Here is a 17,451-nt window from a genome sequence, read left to right on the forward strand (position 1 = left end):
AGAGATAGACAAATAGAACTCATAGGCGAACAGTTTTGACGGGAGATTCGCGTGCCAGGCACGTTCAAAAGCTCTGCTGAGGCCGAGACCAATGACATTGCTTTCATCAAATTTCTTTATAGTGATTAATTGGGTGACATGGGAGGGTAGGTTCTCCAGTATATCTAGTTTGACGAAAGTCACCAAACAGGTAGTTATTAAATGTTTATAATAACAATATATTAGATGCATTTCCATTCAGAGAGAAAATTTCAGCTACTTGACGGATTTATACGATTTTTTTGAGAAGAGGGTCACTTTTGAAATAGTGACAAAAATGTATAAGGTTCGTGAATCTATTTATACAGTAAGCTACAGTGGCCATAAAGGGTTGTAATACATTTACTTGATAAAAAAGAAAGGATGAAATAAATAAAAAAATAAATAAATAAATGAATAGGGGCAGGCGTGGCTGTGTGGTAAAAAGTTTGGGAAAGACTCCCCCCCCCCATTTTCTCCCAAATTTGTTTATTTAAAATATTTTTTTTTTGCCAAAAATCCCCGTTTCGGATACGGAGGTTCCGGAAAATTGCCAAAAATCGGCATTGTGAAATTCCACCCCCTTTCCCCCCAACTTCTATTTTGAACACTAACCCTAAAACCGTAACCCTAACCCCAAAACCCTAACCCTAACACCCTAACCGTAACCGTAAGTACAGAAATGTTTTGAAATTTTTGTCCGAATCATAATGTCCGTATTTTTCCGTATATAAAAAAAAAAAATTCTTAAAAAAAATTTTACAAAAATTTTTGGAAATTTTTTTCAGAATCATAATCTCCGTATTTTTCAGCATATTTTGAAAAAAAAAAAAATTCTGAAAACTGAAAAATGAAGGAAATGGGGGTGGCGTGGTAATTTAGAAATATCGATTTTTGCCAATTTTTTCGCAGATTCGTATTCCCCGTAGCCGAAAAGTGGGGTGGGGTTGTATCGAAAATTTTTTTTTTTTTTTAAGGGTGGTTGGTGTGGGGACGGGCAGAAGTCTTGCCGAAGTTTGCTTCCCAACCACATGGTTCCGGGTTCAGTCCTGCTTGAGGGGCATCTTGGCCAAGTGTCTTCTATAGTCTTTCGCCGACCAAAGCCTTGTGAGTAGATTTGGTAGACGGAAACTGAAAGAAAACCGACGTATATGATTCTGTGTGTGTGTGTGTGCATGTGTGTGTGTGCATGTGTGTGTGTGCATGTGTGTGTGTGTGTGTGTGCGTGTGTGTGTGTGTGTGTGTGTGTGTATTCCACTACCGCTTGACTATCGGTATTGGTGTGTTTGCGTCCCCGTAACTTAGCAGTTCGGCAAAACAGACCGATAGAGTAAGTACCAGGCTTTAAAAGAAAAAAAAAACAGTAAGTTCTGGGGTCGATTCATTCGACTAAAAATTCTTCAAGATGGTGCCCCAGCATGGCCGCAGTCTCACGACTGAAAGAAGTAAAAGATAACAGTTAAAAAAAAAATCAAGTCAAAAAGTGAAGGAAATTTGGATTGTACAGTCCGCAAGAGAAAATTTTCAAAACAAATATTTGACGGTCCGATTTATTTCAAGGTTTTGTGCGTGTACTAAAGTGCAGTAATATTCAGAATAAAAAGTTAATACATTTTATGCTACGTCATATAGGTTTCAAATTTTGGCACCAGGCCAGCAATTTCAGAGGAGGGGCTAGGTCGATTACATTGACCCAGTGTTCAGTTGGTACTTATTTTATCGACCTTGAAAGAATGAAAGACAAAGTCGACCTCGGAGGAATTTGAACTCGGAACGTATGCTTCGTATTATTAATTAGGATTTTAAGGCGGCGAGCTGGCAGAATCATTAGCACCTCATACAAATTGCTTAGCAGCATTTCGTCTGCCTTTACGTTCTGAGTTCAAATTCCGCCAAGGTTAACTTTGCCTTTCATACTTTTGAGATCGATGAAATAAGTACCAGTTAAACACCGGAGTCGATGTAATCGACTTAACTCCCTCCCTTATAGTACAAAGAAATATTAAATAGGGGTTCGCATTCGGTTATGGGTTAGTTTGGGTTCTGAGTTTGAATTTGGGGATTTGGCTAGGAGTTAGGGACCATATTGATGTGTGCGTTCCAATTTAGATTGTTGTCTACAGTTACATCAAAATCCCTGATGTTATTTGACGCTTTGAGGAGCTGTTCTACTGAAGGAAAAGAATATTGCTGTTTAAGTATAAAACAAGGTACCTTGTGTTAAGCCTACTTCCAATGCCTTTTGCTGGCCTTGAGTAAATGCCATCGATCACATAACGGGTTTTCTATTATTCATTGAGGATCCACCAAATTAGAGGAGCTATGTTAGCCAATCTTTGTCACCAAGTAAACCATATTGGTTATCCTTTATGTTTTTTTTATTCGATAGCTTGTGATTTGAGGGAGATTTAGTTGCTATATCTAACAGGTTCTGTTGAGTCGTTAGAGGCTGTTCTGCTGGTTTAATTTGTTTTGTTTATTACAAGATGTATTTGCAAATCACTTGACAGAGCAAAATGAAACAAAAAATAAGGTCATCAAAGAAATCTAAACAAAACATTATTTAGCTTTTGTCATGAAGATAACAAGTGTTTGCATAGGGATAAAATTGGTATTTTATGGAATAACTGACGCCTAGGGTGCCTCGGATCAGTCTGCTTATTGTATTTTATCTATGACATACTTTCCATTCCTTCGTTACGTTATTACTCAAGTCATATTATCTACGTTGTGTTTGTCACGTACATCGTCGGTGCAAAAACACTTCAGTTTTCACTTTGATATGAACTGAATTACAGTTTGGGTGGGTTGAATATATGAGTAGGTGTTCCTCTCTGTGTGTACGTGTGTGTGTGTGTGTGTGTGAGCATGAGTTTTTATGTGTATAAGTGATTGTTTGTGAGATTATGTGTATGAACTAATTTGATAAAGAGCTAACGTTTCCGGTTTAATTCATTCTGCGGTGGATAGGGCGAATTGCACAGTTGTGAGTGTGTATTTGTGCGTACGTGTGTGCGTGTTTCTGTGTGTGTGTGTGCGTTTCTGTGTGTGTGTGTGTGTGTGTGTGCGCGCGTGCGCGCGTGTATGTGTGTATTGTGTTTATGTACGCATACACGTTTAAATATACATATATCTATAAGTGCACATGCATTATAGAAATATGTATGTGTGTGCGTGTGTATGTATGTGTGTGTGTATACTCTACGTTTGTATTGAGTACTGTCACCATCTCTTACCCCCGGATCGGTACTTCACAACGGATATATATATATATATATATATATACACACGCGCACAGGATCCTTTTTAAAACGGGGGCCACATTTTTCATTAATGTTTTACGTAGTGTTTTTGGTACCGAAAGACTTTCAAACTTCGTATATTTATCTATTTTGTGTTATAGAACAGAAAAATATTTTTGTATTCGAATTTATTTCATGTAAAAAATTGTTTTATTTCGATAATTTCAACCAATCACTGACAAGTATTCAGTTGTTTATATTTACTCCTTTGGCTGATTAAGCCATAGCTTCGTTTTATTTGCTTTTTTCATTTTAAATTTGCTTTTTCATTTTCTTCGTTTTATTTGCTTTTTTCTTTTTAAATTTGCTGTTTTACCCTAACCCTAACCCTATCACCGATAGAATTGTTTCAAAATCGTTTGTTTATGTAGTCGGCACTTAATGTATATCGGCTGAATGGACGTCAGTGATTGGTTGAAATTACAGAAATACGACAACTTTAACATGGAATAACTTAGGGATTTCTTTTTTTTTTTAAGAAGACTAAGAGAAAAAGATGTTTTATATGACACATTCTACCAGTGTTCCAAGTTTCAAAGTGTTTCGTTAATGAAAAATGTGGCCCCCGTTTTAAAAAAGATCCTACAACAATATCTGTTTCAACACACGACTTCACATCAGGAATCTTGCAACACAAATTCGTAAACGTGCGTGTGTGTGTGTGTGTGTGCGTGTGTGTGTGTGTGTGTGCGTGGGATCTTAAAACATTAATGAAAAATGTGGCCCCCGTTTTAAAAAAGATCCTTGTTGTATTTCAGGATGACCATCACGAAACACTACAATATATATATATATATATATATATATATATATATATATATATATATATATATATATATATATATATATATATATATATATATATATATATATATATATATATATAATATATATATATATATATATATATATATGGGAGAATATACAAATAATAACAACAGACGAGGACAGGTGGTGTAAATAACAAAAGTATATATTAGTATGACGCTCGGGAATACGGAAAGTCTTTGACGTTTCGAGCTACGCTCTTCAACAGAAAGAATACGGAGACAAGGAGAAAAACACGGAGAAAAAAAATTGAATAGTGTTCAGTCAACGGTCAATCATAATAATGGCCGATCATAACAATGACTGACCGGAAGTTAGAAATTCTTATTTCAGGAGAGCTAAGAAAGGGGGAGATAACAAACGGTGATCGGGAACGAGGGGCTGTGTGTGGGAGGTAGAATGCTGGTGATCTTGACGTATGTAGTGTGAAAATGGGGAAGGGAGAAAGGGAGTTAGTAGTTGGTCAGTTGTAGTGTGTGCTTGGTGTGATGCGAGGGTATTGGTGTGGTGTGATGTGAGGGTGTTGGGAGGTGGGGAAGGCATGGGTGGAGAATGGGTTAGGCTTAGGGTGGGGTAGAGGTAGGGGTCTGTGGGTAGGGGTGGGTGGTGGGTGTAAGGAATTGGATGGGGTGGAGTGGGAAGGTAGAGTAGGAGTGTGTTGGGGTGTGGTGGGATGAGCTTATGAGAGGGTGTTGACGAGGAGGGAGAAGGGGAAGGTGGATGTAAGAGAGGGGGAAGATGGGTATGGGAGGGGAGACGAAGAGAGGAGAGAGGGTGGGTATAAGAGAGGGAAGGTGGATTAAGAGAGGGGGAAGGTGGGTATGGGGGGAGAGAAAGAGGGGAAGGTGGGTATGGGGGTAGAAAGAGAGGAAGAGAAAGAGAGTGAGAGAGAGGGAAGAGGGGTATGGGGGGAGAAAGGGAGGAAGAGAAAGAGAGTGAGAGAGAAGGGAAGAGAGTGAGAGAGTAAGAGAGTAAGGGTGAGAGAGTAAGAGTGTAAGAGTGTAGAGAGTAGGAGAGTAAGAGTGTAGAGAGTAAGAGTGAGAGAGGGGGAGTACGAGAGAAGAGAGTGAGAGAGAGTAAGAGAGAGGAGAGAAAGAGTAGGGGTGAAGAGAAGTGGGAGTGGAGAGAAGTATGAAGAGAGGTGAAGAGACGTACAAAGAAGTAGGAATCGGAGCAGGAGGTGGGGGAGGGGAGAGATGGGTGGTAGGAGGGAGGGTGGGGGAGAGAGACAGGAGGAGGGGGTTAGATGAAGAGTGGAGGGGAGTTGAGCCCATATGGCGCAAAGGAGCGAAGATAGAAGATTAATCCCTGTTCACGGCGCAAACGGGAGTCCGGATGGCCCCTGTGCATGGACAATCCAAACACAGACAGGTGTTGCCGCAAGGAGTGGCCGGCAGAACGGAAGTGGCGTGACACCGGGGTGTCATTGCCGACGTTGATATCTCGGAGGTGTTCCGCGAATCGGTCGGCCAGGCGGCGCACACACACACACTAGCAGAGATACCCGGCGTTGCCCGTGTTACAAACAATGGAAGAATTAGACTTTTCTGTTATATTTTCTCTAATGAACTGGAATACCTATGATTCGAATTTCATCAAAATTGCAGATGAGGGTTCTTTCCCTCTTTACACACTAAAATAATTCCAGTCTTATGGAACTTGTTAAAAGGATCTTGCTCCTGGAAAATGGAGGTCATGGAGCTCTAAAATGTGGGAGTTAAGGCCCCTATTGGGGGTGGGTGTCTTAATGTCAGCCAGAGAAGTTGAATTGTTGAGGATCTTTTTGACTTGTGTGTTATATGCATTGTTCGAATTTCTTTGAAATGAGAAATATATGTATGTTCACTGGGTTTGTAAAAGAGAGCAAAGCTAGAGGAACCCAAAGACGAATGATCACAATAAGCAGTCAGCTACCCTACCCTAGTCGTTACTACTCCCCAATGTAGAATTCCCCACCATACAGGTGACAGACACAGCCGTAAGATGCATTACAGATGTATAGCAATTGGAAGGGCGTGACCCAACTCAAATAAACATTAACAACTGTCTGACGTGAGGGTTAAGGGGAAATGAAAGTGTCATCTCTGGAGTTTGCAACTGACCACTATACCGATAGGTAACTGGACAGAATAAATTTACAATCTATAAATGTCTTTGAATAACTAGTCACTCATCTGGGAAGGCCTTGAAATCAATGTTACAATCAGAGGACTATGTGCGACCCAGTGATAATAAAAAGTCTCAAAGGAGGTCTGCAACGAAATAACTTTACTCAATACTTTGCAACTGAGTCAGTGTAAGCAAAGATGCCTCTCGTTTACTTGACAATTTATGCACCACATTGCAGAAATCACAATGTATGTATATCTCAAAGCAAACTCTTACACTGTTCTACCATTGGATTTCAAATAACGCTCATCTTTTGTGCTCGGGTGACCCTACAGCTTCCAAGAGTACAACTGTATTCGTCTTTGCTTAGATAAAATGACTAAATTGTGGGTGTTAAGTCCGCATTAAGAGGTCTTTCTGACTTCTAGGAAGATGAAATTTTAGAAATATTACTACATTTGTGTCTAATATCTATGGTTAAAATTAGGATCGGTGCAGTAGTTTTCGGATGTATAAGTAACACACGAACACACATAAAGACATTGACTTTTATATAATAGATATGAATAAGCACATATACATATATGTATATGTGTGTGTGTGTGCGTGTGTGTATTATATATATATATATATGTAAGAACGACCGTGCGAACCCAAAAGGAGAAATAGTGACGAATGGAAAAACAGGGCTCCTTTCTTAAACGCGTCACACGGTCGAACACAAAAAATATCAAATGATATAAATATGTTATACTTCGATAACATGGAGATTTCGTAAATGCCAGTAAGGAAGACGATAGAACACAACCGTATGAAGATGAATAACAGTAATATTTATTGTAGCATTAAAATGTATGTCTGTGTGTGAGTGTGAATGCGACATAATGAAAACACAATAAAAGACAGGCCGTGATGTAAAGAAAAGAGTGTGTAAGTGATACATGTATGTGTATGCGTGAGATACAGCAGACAGAAAAAGAGTCAGTAACACATATAAGAATTTGCCAGTTCTTAGAGTACACAATAGTAAGAGTCTGTATGTAAGAAGTTGAGACGTGTGGGGCAGTCCGATCACTCGTTGTGATGTTAGGGCTTCCATGCTGGGCCGGGTTCTTGTATACAGATGTTCTTCGCAGGCTGGGGTTCTTGTCTATTATTTATCGTGTTGAAGATGAATCACACAAACAGAATCGAAGAGAGAAGTGCCGCGGTAGTTTGGTTAGCTTGTGTACGTAGAAGTCATGTTGACGCTGTTGGGGACGCTGGTGGTAGTCGTAGAGTCGTGTTGACGCTGGTAGTCGTAGTGTTGTACGAAGCTGTTGATGTTGTCGCTGGAGCTGCTGTTGCTGCTCTGTGTGGTACACGGAACAGGTCTCTAAGAGATCTGAACCGCGACGATTCGGCGGGTATAATTTAGTCTATTTATAACAAAATAGGGGCTCCAGGAAAGCATTAGAAGAACTCTATCACGTGACCTTATTAGGGGCTACGGTTGGTCAGTTTGCGTTCTGGCGGGAACGGTACGAAGCAGTTGCCGCTTCAAATAATAATCAGTCACGTGATGGATACAGTAGGCTGCTCTCTGCTACGCCCGAACTTGAATATATTTATAACAGTGTGGAAGATGGTTTGTTTGTATATAACGGCGATCGAGGTGTTAGTTTCACTTTATATATATATACACACACACAAAAAGATGGATTGCTAGATACAACTGAGTGGGCAAAGAAAAATATGAGATACTGCCTAGTGCTCTTTTTTTTATTTTGATAAGCCTGGTGCTTATTCTATCAGTTTCTTGTCAAACCAGTCAGTTATGGGGATGTAAATAAACGAACAGCAATTGCGAAGCAGTGATGAGGGAGAAACACAGACACAAAGATACAAACATACAAACATATACATACGATTGAATTCTTTCAGTTTCTGTCTACAAAATCCACTCACAAGGCTTTGGTTGATCTGAGGCTATAGCAGAAGACACATGCCAAGTGACCACACAGTGGGACTGAACCCGGGACCACTTGTTTTGAAACCAAGTTTCTTACAACACAGCCACACCTACACCTGTGTGTGTGTGTGTATGAATGTATATATGTATGCATGTATATATATGTGTATATATATGTGTACATATTATATGTATATCTATATATATATATATATACATGTACATCTATATATCTACATCTACACATATACATCATCATCATCATCATCGTCGTCGTCGTCGTCGTCGTTTAACGTCCGCTTTCCATGCTAGCATGGGTTGGACGATTTGACAGAGGACTGGCGAACCAGATGGCTACACCAGGCTCCAATCTGATTTGGCAGAGTTTCTACAGCTGGATGCCCTTCCTAACGCCAACCACTTCGAGAGTGTAGTAGGTGTTTTTACGTGCCACCGGCACGAGGCCAGTCAGGCGGTACTGGCAACGGTCACGCTCAAAATGGTGCATTTTATGTGCCACCCGCACAAGAGCCAGTCCAGTGGCACTGGCAACGACCTCACTCGAATGTCTTTACACGTGCCATTCAGCACAAGTGCCAGAAAGGCGACGCTGGTATACATCTATATATATACATCTATACATATACATCTATACATATACAGCTATACATATACATGTATACATATACATCTATATATATACATGTATGTATATATATATATATATATATATATATATATATATATATATATATATATATATATATATATATATATATATATATATATGTATGTATGTGTGTATGTATGTATATGTATATATATACATCTATATATATACATATGCAGATATATATATATATATATTAAAACGTAAAATGAAAACAGAACACAAAGCTTGAAACATGTGTACCGCGGAATCTTTTGTGTTGTGTTTTCATTTTACGTTTTTACGTTTTAATATATTCTTTCACCTCGGCTACTATCTGGCATAATCAGGTACTTACACTTATCAAGTATTACCTCTAAAATTTGCTATATATATATATATATATATATATATATACATAATATATATATTATATATACGTAAGTATGTGTATATGTATGTATGCTTGTAATATATGTGAGATAAAAGTTTCACTTTAATAGTTTCAGTATTAAAGTGAAACTATTAAAGTGAAAATATCTGCTATTACAACAATGAGATGTTATTGTTTCACTATCGTTTCATTTTTGACACGTAATACTGCAGTTGTGGAGAAGATATGATATTGCTCTGAGCTCGCAGTAGGCAAGAAGTTAAAATTTGGTGGGGGGGGGGGGCTAAGACACTACATGGACCCTTAGTAAGGCATGTGTAAAATTTGAATGAAATTGGTTGTGTAGTTCTCAAGTTTTAGGGATTCACACAGACAGACAGACAGACACACATTCTGTAACTATTCCAGTAACTGAAACAATCACATTTCGATACTGTAATGACAGATACTTTCAGAGAGAGAGAAAGAGAGAAGAGAGAGAGAGAAAGAGAGAAAGAGAGAGAGAAAGAGAGAGAGAAAGAGAGAAAGAGAGAAAGAGAGAGAGAAAGAGAGAAAGGGAGAGAGAAAGATGTATATGTATACATATAGATGTATATGTACACGTTATTCCACTAACTGAAACAATTACATTTCGATACTGTAATTACAGATACTTTCAGAGAGAGAGAGAAAGAGAGAGAGAGAGAGATGTATATGTATACATATAGATGTTTATGTACACGTATATGTATAGCTATATATATAGATATAGATCTATATGCATACATGTATATGTTTACATATGTGTAGATGTATATATATATAGATGTACATGTAATATGTACACATATATACATATATATACATGCATACAGATATCTATACATATATACACCCATCACACACATACACATGCACACAAACACACACATTAGTCATTTGTTTTCTTATCCAAAACTACGTCAAAAGTACTGAATGGACCATTATAAAATTTGGAAATTATATTCTTTGCATAACGGCCATTACTCCCATGAAAATTCATATATTTTTGATGTTGATGAAATTTTAACCCGAACATAACAAATGAGCATTATTTGTAATTCAACGGTACAACAGTGTAAGACTACCCTTTCAGATATACTTACATTGGGATTTCTGCAATGTGGTGCATAAATTGTCAAGTAAATGAGACGCATCTTTGCCTCCACTGATTCACTTGCAAAGTGTTGAGTAAAATTATTTCGTTGCAGACCTCCTTTGAGCCTTGTTATTCTCACTCCGACACACATAGTCCCCAGTTGGTAACATTGATTTCAAGGCCCTCCTAAATGAGAGACTGGCATTCCACTTAATGTCTATGTTCCATGCTGGCATGGATTGGAGAGTTATTAATGTAGAAATATGGTATCGTAGCTACTAACAGTTGAGGGTTGCGTAGTCTAGACGGCGTTTTTAGATTTCATTATTCTCTTTAACCCGGGCAACGCCGGGTATTTCTGCTAGTATATATATATATATATATATATATATATATATATATATATATATACAGGGTTGCCCAAAAGTCACCTAACAATAAATAAAACGCATTTAATTCCAAGATTAAAACAAAAAATTATTTTCTATGCGACTTCGCTAATAAATAGACAAATATTGGAGAAAAATAGTGATTTTAATTCACAGCATTCAATTATTAAACATTTATAACTGGAATGAATAAATTAAATTGAATATTAGATATTTATGGAATGTTGATTTACTGTCGGGTGACTTTTAGCTAACCCTATATATATGTTAGTGTGTGTATATATATATATACATATACAGATTAGTGTGTGTGTGTATGCGTGCATATGTATGTGTGTATATACATATATATTAGCAGAAGTACCCGGCGTTGCTCGGGTTGCAAACACTGTCATTCTAAGAACACTTAATTTCTAGTCTAACAACCAGTGCTGCTGAAGCTTCTTTGAAAAACGTACAGAGTTTCATGCCAAAACGTACCAAAATTCATGAAATTCTACAAAATATTTGTAAAATATGACACAACCACAAAAGTAGGGGGGAAATAGGTGACTGTCTTAGAAAATTTGACATATATAGGTGTGCAATGAATTGAAATTGATGAAAACACATATGAAAAGGAAAGAATATTGAAATTTAAAATGTCTAAAACGTATAATACACTCAATTTTTCTGTAAAAACACATAAAAACGTACCAACTTACCAATTTCAGCAGTGCTGCTAACAAGTCCTCAGGGTGAAGTTTTGCTTCACAGAGTGTTTGCCCCCGCGATTTGTTGCTAGACATCGCAAAGATTACACGAACGGGAAATTGCAACCGCCTGAATGTAAAGGGGATTTTCGCTTCTGACGGAATAAGAGGAATCCTCTGTATGAAGACGTCGTCTCCCTTTCCACATCCCTGTACTTGAACCACAAAGAACTAGGATCACATAACATGCATATTTGCAATATCACTGCAAACAACGCTCTGAGACCTTTGGTGGACTTTGATGCAGCGGCCTCTGCCAGCATTGCATGACACTGTGCCCCATCTTCTAGCAACCCGTGCTTGAAACAGGCATCCCGGTATGTTCCACATAGCTAGTCATCAAAGGTTTTCAGATCCTGTAAGCACTTCTATTGAGTGGGATGGAATGTGTAAACTTTCCCAAGGCAATTGCCAGGATGTCCATCAACATTTTGATGAGATTTTCGTCATACCCACTTAATTTTGACATTTACACAAATTATGAGCTTATTGGAGCAAGCAGTCTGAAAGACGCGTGGTGATAGGTACAGAGAAAACCTACAGGACCTCTCTGTAGACGATATTTTTTGTTTTACCTTGTGGGGCAAAGGCGAATAGATTGACACGCAAATTGTGAGCGGTATTCCGCAAGGCACTGTTTTGGGACCATTACTGTCCATAATGGCTCTCTCAGACATGCACTAAGCCACACAGAAAACCATGATCACAAGTTATGCAGATGATACAAAAGTCTCACAGGTAACACAGAGCCCTCAAGATGCTATGCACCTGCAACGTGAGTTGGATGAAATATACAAGTGAACTAAGAAGAATAGCATGCAGTTTAATGCTGAAACGTTTCAAGCCCTATGCTATCAGCATGCAAAACTAAATGCAATACTAATTAAATACACTGGACCTGGAGGGACTGCAATCTCAGAAACACAGTCAGTGCGAGACCTAGGCATTTACATGAGTAATGATGCATCCTTCCATGTGCATGTTGCTAAGCTGGCAATGAAATGCAGGCAGCTGATCGGATGGATTCTTAGAACTTTTAAAATGAGAGATCAGGGAACTATGATGGTCCTCTGGAGGACATTTGTCTTAAGCCGCTTTGACTATTGCTCCCAGCTATAGTTACCAACCAGTGTAAAATTAATTGCAGAACTTGAGGCAATCCAACGAAGCTACAAGAAAAAGATAGCCTCTATGCAGCATATTAGCTACTGGCAAAGATTTAAGAGATTGAGACTCTATTCCCTAGAGCGTAAGGATATGCCATAATATACATCTGGAAGATCCTGGAGGGACTTGATCCAAATGTTGGCATTGAGGGTTGCACTAATGCTAGCACAGGGCACCACTCCATAGTGCCAAAGACTCCAGCTTTGCCATTAAAATATAGGACAAGATATTGCAACAGTTCTTCAATATCGCTGGTACCTTACTCCGACCATAAGTTGGCACTTTGGTGCGCAGCTAATTATCTCATGGAAATTCTTTTTGTTATATATATATATATATATAGTTATTAATATTTCTAAGTCTCTCTAAAGGAGACTACGACAGCGGTACTGGAAATTAATAGTTATCGCCAAGCCAACATGGCAGTCCCAAAATTAGGACGAAAGCTGCCGTGAATTAGCTCCAAGAAGCCATCGCCTCTAGCTAGCTATGTGACACACGAACCTGTGTCCTTTATAACCTTCGAACAGGGGAGGTCAGCAGTGTCCCCCTGCTGGTTTGGCATCTGCAGACTAGTTTCAGGGTGTTGCCCCTTGTCAATGCAGAGCAGCCAAGCCCTAGCCAGGCGGCGCTGCTGACTATCTGTTCGAAAGTTATTTATCTAATTTCAGTGGAATCTATCCACTGGTTTTCAGAAATAGAGTTATTAATATATATATATTCAGAAATAGAGTTATTAATATATATATATATATATATATATATATATATATATATATATATATATATACATATACATCCCAGGCCGACTAAAGTCTTGTGAGTAGATTTGGTAGACAGAAACTGAAAGAAGACTGTTGTGTGTGTGTGTGTGTGTCGCTGCTGCTTAATAATCGGTACTGGTGTGCTTGCATACCCTTAACTTAGCGATTCGGCAAAAGAGACGAACAGAATAAGCACCAGGCTTCGAAGAATAAGTTTATATGTTGATTTGTTCCACTAAAAATTCCTCAAGGTGATGCCCCAGCATGACCGCAATCTAATGACTGAAACAAGTAAAAAGATAAACGACATATATATATATATATATATATATATATATATATATATATGTCCTTATCTCCATCTCCATCTTCTCATCGTTTGAAATATTACTGAACAGATACCAAACCAATTTTTAGGAAAGAGATTTTTGTTTCTTCACCTGCCTTTCTCCATTATTGTCTCGTAAATGTAAATTTAACACTGACTCTGAAGTCATTCATCAAGGTGCTTTTGCTTATCTGCCAGTCCTGATTTTAGTGCATGAGCTGAGATAACAGTTGCCATCAGGTTATCTATGAGTGCCAATAATACAGGATTAATTATTTATTCTGTCATATACTCTTCTCACATCAACACACACACACACACACACACACACACACACAGAGGTTGCACCACGCAACTGAGAACAAAACAAAACTCAAGGAAAAAATAGACAAAACACACACTCATACATACACACAATAAATAAATACATAAATCAATAAACAAACATATTTCTAGGGAAAATGGCGGAAACGCTTGACTAGACACATATAAAGAAACAAGCCATCCAGCAAATCGGACACCAAAGCTAATGACAGTTCTCCTATGACTACAGAAACGACTGAAGCTAGAAACAGATGACCCTTATCGGTGCCATTCGCCACAGCCATGACAGTACTCCCAGTAAGTTCTTGACAATTCAATGGGCTGGAAATGAAGAAAGTTAGACAGTTTTGATATTAGTAGACTAATTAAGGCGGCAAGGTGGCAGTAATCATTACTACAACGGACGAAACGCTTAGCGGCAATCCATCCGTCTGCTATACATTCTGAGTTTAAATTCTGCCGACGCTGACTTGCCTTTTATCCTTTTGAGGGTCGATAAAATAAGTACCAGTTGAGTACTGGAGTCGATGTAATTGACTAACCCCGCCCCAACTGCTCACTCCTAAAATATTTCAGGCCTTGTGCCTGTAGTAGAAAGAATATTAGCAGAACAATTAGCAGACGACGACAAATAGCGTTCACAGATGATGTTCTGACAGACATATATATATATAATATACACATACAACGATTTAGAATTTCCTCTTTATTGTATATATGATATATATTATTCATACACAAAATGTGGGCATCGTTAGTAAACATTGAAAAGCGTTGCACTTGTGCTCAATTGTGTGTATATGCTTTATTTTAACAATGTTCTATGTATTAATATATTAACTATTTAAAAAAAGTTTCATCTAAGGGAATTAATTAATGGAACTAATACATGTGTCACAGCTTGTTCCCCCCCCCCCCACGACTCCTTTGTATATATATATATATATATATATATATATATATATATATATATACATGAGCGTTGTGTGTGTGTGTGTATTCATTTACTTGTTTCAGTCAGTTGGTTGCGACCATACTTGAGCACCGCCTTAAAAGGTTTTTAGTCAAGAAATCGACCCCAGGATTTACTCTTTGTAAGCCTGTATCAAACACTTTGTTGGTTATCTAGACAGAAAAAAAAATCTATTAATTTGAGGAGCAATTTTGAGAGGGCTACGGTGAGTCTTGTATTATAGCAAAAACTTAATTACATTGACATTGAATATTTGCAATACAGAAAGTTATAAAAAGAAGCAATATCATTTTTGTGGGTTTAGAGAAATAATAAAAATATTTTTAGAAATTATTTGCTTTTTCATAATGATAATTAATTCAGAGAAGGAAGTTCAGGGTATATGCTCCCATACATATTCAAACATGCGTAGGGGTTGCCCAATGAGTAATATTTGCTGCAGTTTTGACTTTGAGAAACAATGCTTTTTTACAAATGTTCACTATCGTGCAAAAACTATATTAGCTGAGCAAACGATCTTCTCTAAATACATTTAAAACACTATAACATATTCAGAACACTATTGCAGAAAACCATCTTCGTTCCCTTTGGCCATACAAAAAAAAAAAAAAAAAAAAAAAAAAAAGGTGGGGCATAATGAGTATGACAAAATTTGCTTCTTCAATTCTCCAGAATTTCATTTGAGAAAAGACTCATACGCATCAATATCCATCCTTAGACACCGGAAAGATCAGAAAGGCAAAAAAAAATATATCTTGGTCAAATGGAAGAGGATCATGAAAAAATGGCACATATATGAACGAAACTCGACTAACTGTAAAAACTCAACATGAAATATTCTCTATAGCTTCTTCACGATCTGCCGGAGTGGCTTTCTTCCCAATGTATTTACACACCATGCAGTTAAAGAAAAGAAATAATTGAAATTAGTCTACTTATTTTGCTCCATTTTAGAAGTCCTTTTTTCAAAATTATCAAATTAGACATTACTACAGGGAAAAAACTGACTTGGAACCCAACAAAGAAAAGAATCTTAATTGTTAAGCACCAAAAATTACCCAGATATTTTATTAGCCAGCTCAATTACAATCGAGTCAAAGTTGAGGAAAAGTTTCTTGGAAAAAGAGTAGCTCTTACATGATAATGTTCCAAACTCTCTCAATTTCAACAACAACAATTATGCCGACCCGTTTTTTACTCCTAAAGATGGTGCAAGAGTATAAAATGATGCAATACTTGCAATTTAACGATTTCAATCGTCAAGAAAGAAAATAATAAGAAATCAGAAATCCATTTTGCTACTTCTCCACATATGTTGGTTACTTTTTTTTTCCATTGTCCGCTCGTCAGTGAATGCAACATGGACAAATAGTTAAAACGTTTGCTTCACGATCATTCGGCTCTGGGACTGATCTCACTGCATAGAGTTAACTTGGGAAATTGTCAGTTTCCAAAGTTTCCGGTCAGCCCATGACTTGTGAGTGAGACTGCGAAGATGGAATCTGGAGATTCAGATCCAGTCTTGTCACGCAGTCACACTGATCGACCCGACGACTATTACTTTAAGAGTACACCTGTCTTTTGTATACTTAGACGTTAATGCATTGCTTTTCATGAATGGGAGAGCTGTTACAATTGAAAAGACGGCAGACAATTTTTTCAGTACTTAATAAAATTAGGGTTGTTTTAAAATGTTTTAATTTTTCCAAAAAGAGCAAATCAATATTTTCCAATGAAATTTTTCTGCAAATGTTGTTCAGTTTGTCTAGATTCCGATTATATCGGAAATTGTTGTTAAAATGTTTTCACAGTGGGATGAGGGAGAGAAGTTTCGGATAATTCATAAGTATCTACTTTGTTTCCTCATAACTTGCAGAAAAATAGGTATTTATAAAGGAATTTTTTTACAAATACCTTTCAGATTATATCGGAGTTTAATGTGAAAAAAAAAATCAATATATGGTGGGCACGCAAACATACATACTAACATACATCATACATCACAAATAGATCTACAAAAGGAGGCTTGAAATTTTGAAAAAATTGTGATGCAGCCACCAGTTTCACTCTTTTCTTTTTCTTTTCTTTTTTTCCACATTAAATTTCAATATAATTGTAATCTACATTATGTGAAATGTATTTATAGAAAATTTTAATTAAAAATGCCAATTTTTCTGAAAGTTTTTAAGAAATAACGTTGGTTCATGTGAAGTATCCGAAACTCCTCCTCCATCATCTCTCACCCAAATTTTCCTCTTTTTTTTTTTCATATTAAATTCTGACATGATCGTAATCTACACCATCTGAAACGTAATTGTAGAAAGTTTTCATTAAATAATATCCATTTTTCTGAATGCCTTACATTTCAGATGGTGTAGATTACGAT

The 17,451-nt window shown here is 37.4% G+C and overlaps 1 protein-coding gene across 2 annotated transcripts in view; it reads left to right on the plus strand.

The window, feature by feature from the left end:
• Positions 1-207: 207 nt before the first annotated feature.
• LOC106870715 (uncharacterized) overlaps positions 208-17,451 on the plus strand; it is a 31,184-nt gene continuing 13,940 nt past the window's right edge. Inside the window, exon 1 of one of the 2 annotated variants that reach the window (XM_089364244.1) lies at positions 208-325. The gene's annotated coding sequence lies outside the window, so the exon portion shown is untranslated. Of the gene's footprint in view, positions 326-14,212; positions 14,390-17,451 lie in introns of those variants that run through there. The other variant, XM_052974102.2, reaches the window with a different exon arrangement.

The sequence above is a fragment of the Octopus bimaculoides genome, chromosome 16 (genome assembly GCF_046866305.1).
Source record: "Octopus bimaculoides isolate indiv1 chromosome 16, ASM4686630v1, whole genome shotgun sequence".
NCBI classification, from domain to species: domain Eukaryota; kingdom Metazoa; phylum Mollusca; class Cephalopoda; order Octopoda; family Octopodidae; genus Octopus; species Octopus bimaculoides.